Below are 7,661 nucleotides of genomic sequence, written 5' to 3'. Positions count from 1 at the left end.
CACCCGCATCCCTTAAACTTATTCCTACGTACTCCCAAATATTACATCTAGAGTAGGAATGATTTGTCCTGGGCCCTGTGGGACCATAATGCATCATGGGTCCCAGCTCTTCGGAATCAAAGAAATAATCAGCAGCAATAGCTATGCTTTCAGGGCATCTCTGCCCAGCTGGGAGTCACAAGAACCAAACTTCAAAAGCTATAGAATCTTAGATTACTTAGATTCCTGCAATGCAGGAATCACAGCTAAGGAATCCTTGATACATGGCCATAAAAGGTAAAGGTAAAGGGACCCCTGACCATTAGGTCCAGTCACAGACGACTCTGGGGTTGCGGCACTCATCTTGCTTTACTGACCGAGGGAGCCGGTGTACAACTTCCGGGTCATGTGGCCAGCATGACTAAGCCACTTCTGGTGAACCAGAGCAGCGCATGGAAACGCTGTTTACCTTCCCGCCAGAGTGGTACCTATTTATCTACTTGCACTTTGAGGTGCTTTCAAACTGCTAGGTTGGCAGGAGCAGGGACCGAACAATGGGAGCTCGCCCCGTTTTGGGGATTCGAACCGCCGACCTTCTGATCGGCAAGCCCTAGGCTCTGTGGTTTAACCCACAGCGCCACCTGTGTCCCTAGATGGCCATACAACCCCTGTTTAAAAACCTCAGGTGAAGAAGAGTTGACCACCTTCCGAGGCAGTCCATTTAACAAGCAGCTCTTGCTGTCAGAAAGCTCTTCCTAATATTTAGCTGGAATCTCCTTTCTTGTCATTTGAATCCAGTGGTTTGGGTCCTACGGAACAGCAGAAGGTAGAATCTGAGCCAAAAGACCTCACCACTGCCTGCACAAACAAACCGCAATGATGAATGCTAGTTTTTATTTCTCTCTCTTTCTCTACAGTCAAGCCGCCACCTCCCCAGCCGAGCTAGAGCTTCCAGGGCATCTGAAATTCATTTGGTGGCAAAGTTCTTCCATGGGTGGTCTCCACGTTCTTCAGGTGCTTCTTGGCCAAAAACAAGGCCATCTGCTTCTTCTTCGCGGGGGGAAGGTTCTTCCCGACGTTCCACGGGAAGCTGCAGTTGGAGCCAAGGCTGGCTTTGTAGCCGCGGAGCGTTTGGAGGCACCAGTCCTCATCCACTTTGTAGAAGAAGCTGTAGATGAGGTTGTCCATCTGAGGGCAGTCGGCTGCCAGCCAGCTGCGCACCACTTCCTCCTCCTCGGATATAAGGTCGGGGTAACGGCACCTCAAGAGCTGCAGGAGCAGCTCATTGGCGCGGTTGGTCTTGATGACAGGCAGCTTGCTCTCTGAGTGGAAGTGGGTGCTGGTGATTTCGTCCAACGTCCTCCTGACGAGCAGCACTGGGCCGGGGTACTGGCACAGCATCTCCGCCACGTTGAGGTTGAAGTGCTCCGTCACGGTCTTGACCACCAGCTTCTTCCAGCTCTTTGCCATCACCTTCATGGCCAAAGGGAGCAAGCTGTCAAAGGAGGCGTCTAGTACCAACCCGCCTAGCTCCGGATAAGTCTTCGCAGCCCAGGTGGCTGTGTAGCTCCCTAAGGAGTAGCCGTAGATGGCAATGTCCGGCAGGGCAAAACCCAGCCGACGTATGGCGTATTGGATGACAACATCCATAGCGTTGACGTCATTCGCCGGATAGGGTTTGCCCGTGCTCCTGCCGAAACCGGGGTGGTTCCACCCCAGGACAGAGTACCCGGCCTTCAGTGGGGTGAAAAAGCATCCGACCTCATAGAAACTGCCATTCCCTTCACAGCAGATCACCAACTGCATCCCCCGTTTCTCTGGACTTTTCCTCTTCCTCCTGTCCACAAACATAGTGTCGATTTCGTTCCCATCGCGGGCAATCAGTTTGGCCCGTTTCCCATGGAAATCCTCAATGAGGCGAGTTCGGGCGTTCACCAGTATATTGGGCGGGACTTTGTTCAAGAGGCAAACGGAACCCGGGTAGAGCAGCCAGCGGCCAATGGAGTGAGCAATGGCATACCTGGCGAACTTGCTGGAGCAATGCTTGAAGGAGTGGAAGACGCTGGATCTGGAGCTCTCCGCCACAGCGCCCTCCTGGGGGACCGTAAGCATCCCTTGTGGGTTCTGGTTGTTGATGGTGATGCTGCTGCTGCTGTGTCCATTGGCGACGGTGCTGGTCCCGGCCTCATCCCAGCGATATTCCACTGGGCACTTCTTGAACACACAGCTGTCTTTGATCATCAAGTAGGTTTTCATTTTGTAACACATGTTGGAGCTCTTTAGGGGGGGAACGTTCACGGGATCAAACGACGGCGCCTTTCAGCAAGCTGGGTCAAGTTAAAGGAAGGGGAACATGAAGAAGAGAAGGCCAAAGAGATATTTATGGAGGCACGCTGGAAGTTAGCAACTTTTGATTCGGGTTCAACCCAGAAGTGGATGTGGAGCAGCACTAGAATGTCTTGAGATGGCTGCTGCCCACCTGCCCTTGGCTGGTGTTGGGAGGGTCATATCCTGCAAAGGGCAACCAGGCACTTCCTCCAAGAGCCCCTACAGGCCAGTCACTCAAAGCAAAGGTAATAATAAGCCATGTCAGCCCCCTTTGTGAGCAATTACTCCTCTGAGGGCTTGGCTGGGAAGCCCATCAGCTGCCAGGGGGGTCTGGAGGTGGACATTGCAAATTCTTCTCTGGGGCGGTGGAGCAAGAGCACAGAGTCTGTCCACAGAGTCTGTCCCATCAATCCCAGCCTCGTCCATCGGTCCCACGGAACAAAAGGCTTTCTTTGTGGGCCAGAGCGCCCCTATATCTCAGGAACCGGGAAGTGGGCCTCATTGAAGGTTAGACACCTTCTTCCATCAGTAACATTATTAACGCTTGTTTAATTCGTTACCCATCCTTCACTCTAAGGTACCAGGTCAGGCAACAAGGTAAGAAGGTAAGAAGAGCCTGTTGGATCAGGCCAATGGCCCACCTGTTCTCACAGTGGCCAGACGGATTCCTGTGGGAAAGCAGCAAGCAGGATTCGAACACAGGAGCCTGTGGTTTCCAGCAACTGGTACTCAGTTTGCATTGGGGGGAAAGTTCCTGGTGGAAATTCCAGCTTGAGAGGAATCATTGTCATCTAGGGATCTGCAGGGGTTTAAATTCCTCCTAAAGGTTTAAATTCCCCCTCCGTGCTTGCTGTGAACTATCAGCCCAAGTGATGCAAAAAGCATTTTTTAAAAGCTGCACATTAAATGCGTTTTATGCCGCGTGCAGTTTGGAGCTCAAGTTGAAAGGGAAGTGTGACCAGCCAGTGGGAGAAGCCGTCTCTCTTTTTGCTCGCCAAACTCCCCCCACGCACAGCACTGACCACAGAGACATCGCTTTCCTCTTCACCACAAGCGCAGCTCTCAGAATGATGTGTAATCTCAACCCACAGTCTTGAAAAACCCTACAGTATCCCCCATGCACCAGGAGGCAGACGGCGTTGCGGGGACCAGACGGCATTTCCTCGATTCCTCTTTCCTAGGAAGAGGGAAGAGGGGGCAGGATGGTTGCAAAAGCCCCCGCTGGAGACAGATGACTGTTGGAGAGCTGGAGGAGGTGATGGTGGAGGGGTTCCTGCCTGTGACACTCTTTGAGGAAGGAGGAAAGAGTAGCAATGATGCTCTTTTCAATCCCCAGAGAGCTGGGGGGGGGGGTGTTGAAAGAAAGGGGGAGCCTGGTTTTGGTACAAATCTGTCATCCCGTTTTCATCACTGGGAGAACAAGTCTCTGAGTGCAGTTTGAACAAAAGTGAAAATAGGACACACACACACACACACACACACACACACACACACAGCACAGGAAACAAACTCTGTCTCTAATCAGCTTCTCAGTTACTTCTGTGTTAATAACTTTACATATACTGTACACAGACATGTACATACTTTAATCTGCAGTTTTATCTTGCAATGTATGCTTTTATTCATTCTGCATGTTTTATAAACTTGCTTTTCACGTTGATTTTAAAAAATCGACACCTCTTTTATATTCTTCATAAACGGTTTTCTTTACAGTGAAGCAGTACGCAAATATTATTAAATAAACAATTGTGGGCATTTGGCGTCAAACACCAGCATATTGGAACCAGAGTGAATGGTAATCATTGCTCTATATCACATTTGTATCCCACCTTTCCTTCAAGGAACTCAAAGGGACACACATCATTCTCCTCCTTCCCATTTTATCCTTGCAACAACCCTGTGAGGTAGGTTAGGTGGAGAGTAAATGACTGGGCCTTGGTCACCCAGTGAGCTTCAGTGGGGATTTGAACCCGTGTCTCCCAGGTCCCAGTCTGACACTCTAACCCATGGGTAGGCAAACTAGGGCCCAGGGGCCAGATCCGGCCCAATTGCCTTCTAAATCCAACCTGCGGATGGTCCAGGAATCAGCGTGTTCTTACATGAGTAGAATGTGTCCTTTTATTTAAAATACTTCTCTGGGTTATTTGCAGGGCATAGGAATTCGTTCATATTTTTTCCCCAAAAATATAGTCTGGTCGCCCAAAAGGTCTGAGGGACATTGGACCGGCTCCCTGCTTAAAAAGTTTGCTGATCCCTGCTGTAACCACTATGCAACACAGCCTCATCACCTGCCATTCCACCTGGCTGCACAAGAAGGACAGTAGCAGCCTTAGCTCCTGGACACCCTTATCTTCCTCCTCCCTCTCTGGCCCTTTCCCCAGTTCTATTATATGAGTAAGCCATTAATGTATTTTAAAAAAACTGTAAACTGCATTGAATTGGTAAATTGGTAGAAAAGTGACCTATAAATGTAATTAATACTTTTTTTATAAAGAGAGAGAATGTGCAGCTCTTGCCTTCAACTGGGGGGGGGGGCAGGGAAGGAGGGGAAAATCCTGCATTTACTGAAAAGCATCTACCAACTGCCCCAATTTCCAGATTTTTTACATACAAAATATTCTGGCAACTGGCCTGGGGGTCAAAAACAGGCCAGACTGGTGCTGTTGCCATTTCCGCATAGTTGCAGGTTGGTGTTAGAGAGGGGCCCCCCATGTCTTTAAGAGATCGAAGGCTGCTTGCATCACGTACCCCCCCCCAAAGGTCCCTATTCTCCAGGGACAGTCCTGGAATTACGAAAGCCATCTCAGCTTTTGATTTCATCTCGAAAGGTCCCTATTTCCCCCCGCCAGTGCTGCCAGCGCGGAGCTCAGGGAAGAGGATGAGCTGGGTGTCAGGAAAAGGCAACAACTTATTTTCTTGTTGTGTGTGGGTTGTTGTTGTTGTTTAAATCCCAGAGAAGCAGAGCGGTGCTTGTGGGATATTCTGCCTCAGGCGTCTAAATAACATGACCAATGTTGGTCGTGCCTGGGCTGCTTTCAGATCAGATAACCTGTTCATTAAGCTTTCTTGCCGATCTGTTTGCACAGAGTTTCTTAAAGTTCAGGTGACATTGGCTTGTCATTTATTTCTTTATGTCTTTATTTATTTCTTATCAAGAAAAGTCTGCGGGGGTTTTTTCCGAGGGGGGAGGAAGTGTTTTTTGGGAGGGGTGTTTCTAAGACTCAGGTGAAACTGTGACACTCCCTTGTTATTTTTGCTCTTCTTAGATGCTACATGTTGTTTAAGTAATCTTGCAATGTTTTTAGTACCAAAATGTGGGGTTTTTTGTTTGCTATTGTTTTGCTGTTGTTATAAAACTGCTTTAGAAGTGTTCGTTTGAAATGTATTCCTGTTTTCTTTTCTTTTTTTGTAAGCCGTTTTGAGCCTCTCTTTTTTTTTGCGTGAAAAAGCTGCATATAAGATAAAATGAATGGATGAATGTTCCGCAGGAGATCAGTTCTAATTGCACAGCGTGGATTACCCAGTATGCAACTGAATTCCACCTCAAAACTTATTTCTCTATTACATCCCTATCCCACCTTCCTTCCAAGAAACTCAAGGTGGTGTGCAATAGTTCTCTCACAGTTCTAAAGTGGTATGTTATTGTTTTAAATGAAGAGTGTGGATGGGACCATAACTTTTAAAAGTGTAACTTTAAGAATTTGTGCTTTCTTTTTCCTACCCACCACCCTGATCCTTTTCACTTGCATATTGAATCTTTTTATATCATAAGCCTGGAGGCAGAGATCACCTAAGAATTGGTTTTTGTGAAGGCATTCTGAAAGCCACCCCCCCCCCCACCCCTTTTTGTTTTTTTGCTAAAGACATGGCCACTGGTCCCATCACCTCTGGCAAATAGAAGGAGAAGAAATGGAGGCAATGAGAGATTTTACTTTCTTGGGCTCCATGATCACTGCAGATAGGGACAGCAGTCACGAAATTAAAAGACACCTGCTTCTTGGGAGAAAATCAACGACAAACCTAGACAGCATCTTAAAAAGCAGAGACATCACCTTGCCGACAAAGATCCGTATAGTTAAAGCTATGGTTTTCGCAGTAGTGATGTATGGAAGTGAGAGCTGGACCATAAAGAAGGCTGATCGCTGAAGAATGGATGCTTTTGAATTCTGGTGCTGGAGGAGACTCTTGAGAGTCCCATGGACTGCAAGAAGATCAAACCTCTCCATTCTGAAGGAAATCAGCCCTGAGTGCTCACTGGAAGGACAGATCCTGAAGCTGAGGCTCCAATACTTTGGCCACCTCATGAGAAGAGAAGACTCCCTGGAAAAGACCCTGATGTTGGGAAAGATTGAGGGCACAAGGAGAAGTGGATGACAGAGGACGAGATGGTTGGACAGTGTTCTCGAAGCTACCAGCATGAGTTTGACCAAACTGCAGGAGGCAGTGGAAGACAGGAGTGTCTGGCGTGCTCTGGTCCATGGGGTCACGAAGAGTCGGACACGACTAAACGACTAAACAACAAGGTTTTTAATGATGCAAGCAAATGAGTAAATAAATAATAGTGTCTATTCCAGACATAATATTTGCTTCATGAATGATGCAAACAGGAGTCCCCAACAAAGGAGTGTTATTTAATACTGAGGAGTTGCTCAGTCGGTACAGCGTAAGACTCCTAATCTGAGGGTCATCGGTTTGAGCCCCACTTAGGGGGGGGGGGGAATTCCTGCATTGCAGGGGGCTGGACTAGATGACCCTCGTGGTCCTTTCTAGCTCTAGAATTCTGTGATTCTGTGAACTCTTACAACAGGTGTAAGCGAATCTGTGGCTTTCCAGGTATGTGGTCTAAACCACTGAGCCTCTTGGGCTTGCTGATCAGAAGGTTGGTGGTTTAAATCCCCACAACGGGGTGAGCTGCCATTGCTCTGTCCCAGCTCCTGCCAAACTAGCAGTTCAAAAGCATGTCAGTACAAGCAGATAAAGAGGTACCACTGCAGTGGGAAGGTAAATGGTGTTTCCATGCGCTCTGGTTTCCATTGTGTGCCAGAAGAGGTTTAGTCATGCTGGCCACATTACCCAGAAAGCTATCTGTGGACAAACGCCGGCTCCCTCGGCCTGAAAGCGAGATGAGTGCCACAACCCCAAAGTCGCCTTTGACTGGACTTAACTGTCCAGGGGTCCAAAGCCAGCGTGGTGTAGTGGTTAAGAGCGGTGGACTCGTAATCTGGGGAACCGGGTTCGCGTCTCCGCTCCTCCACATGCAGCTGCTGGGTGACCTTGGGCTAGTCACACTTCTCTGAAGTCTCTCAGCCCCACTCACCTCACAGAGTGTTTGTTGTAGGGAAGGGAAAAGAGAT

At 48.6% G+C, this 7,661-nt stretch overlaps 1 pseudogene across 1 annotated transcript; it reads right to left on the bottom strand.

Moving 5' to 3' along the window:
* Positions 1-854: 854 nt before the first annotated feature.
* On the bottom strand, positions 855-2,525 carry LOC308480089 (ABHD16B pseudogene; annotated as a pseudogene). The gene has a single exon. The product of its transcript is annotated as an ABHD16B pseudogene (transcript).
* Positions 2,526-7,661: the final 5,136 nt, after the last annotated feature.

The sequence above is a fragment of the Podarcis pityusensis genome (genome assembly GCF_964106645.2).
Source record: "Podarcis pityusensis genome assembly, chromosome: 6".
Taxonomy (NCBI): domain Eukaryota; kingdom Metazoa; phylum Chordata; class Lepidosauria; order Squamata; family Lacertidae; genus Podarcis; species Podarcis pityusensis.
The sequence above is the reverse complement of the archived record's forward strand: the minus strand, read 5'-3'. Positions and strand labels throughout refer to the sequence as shown.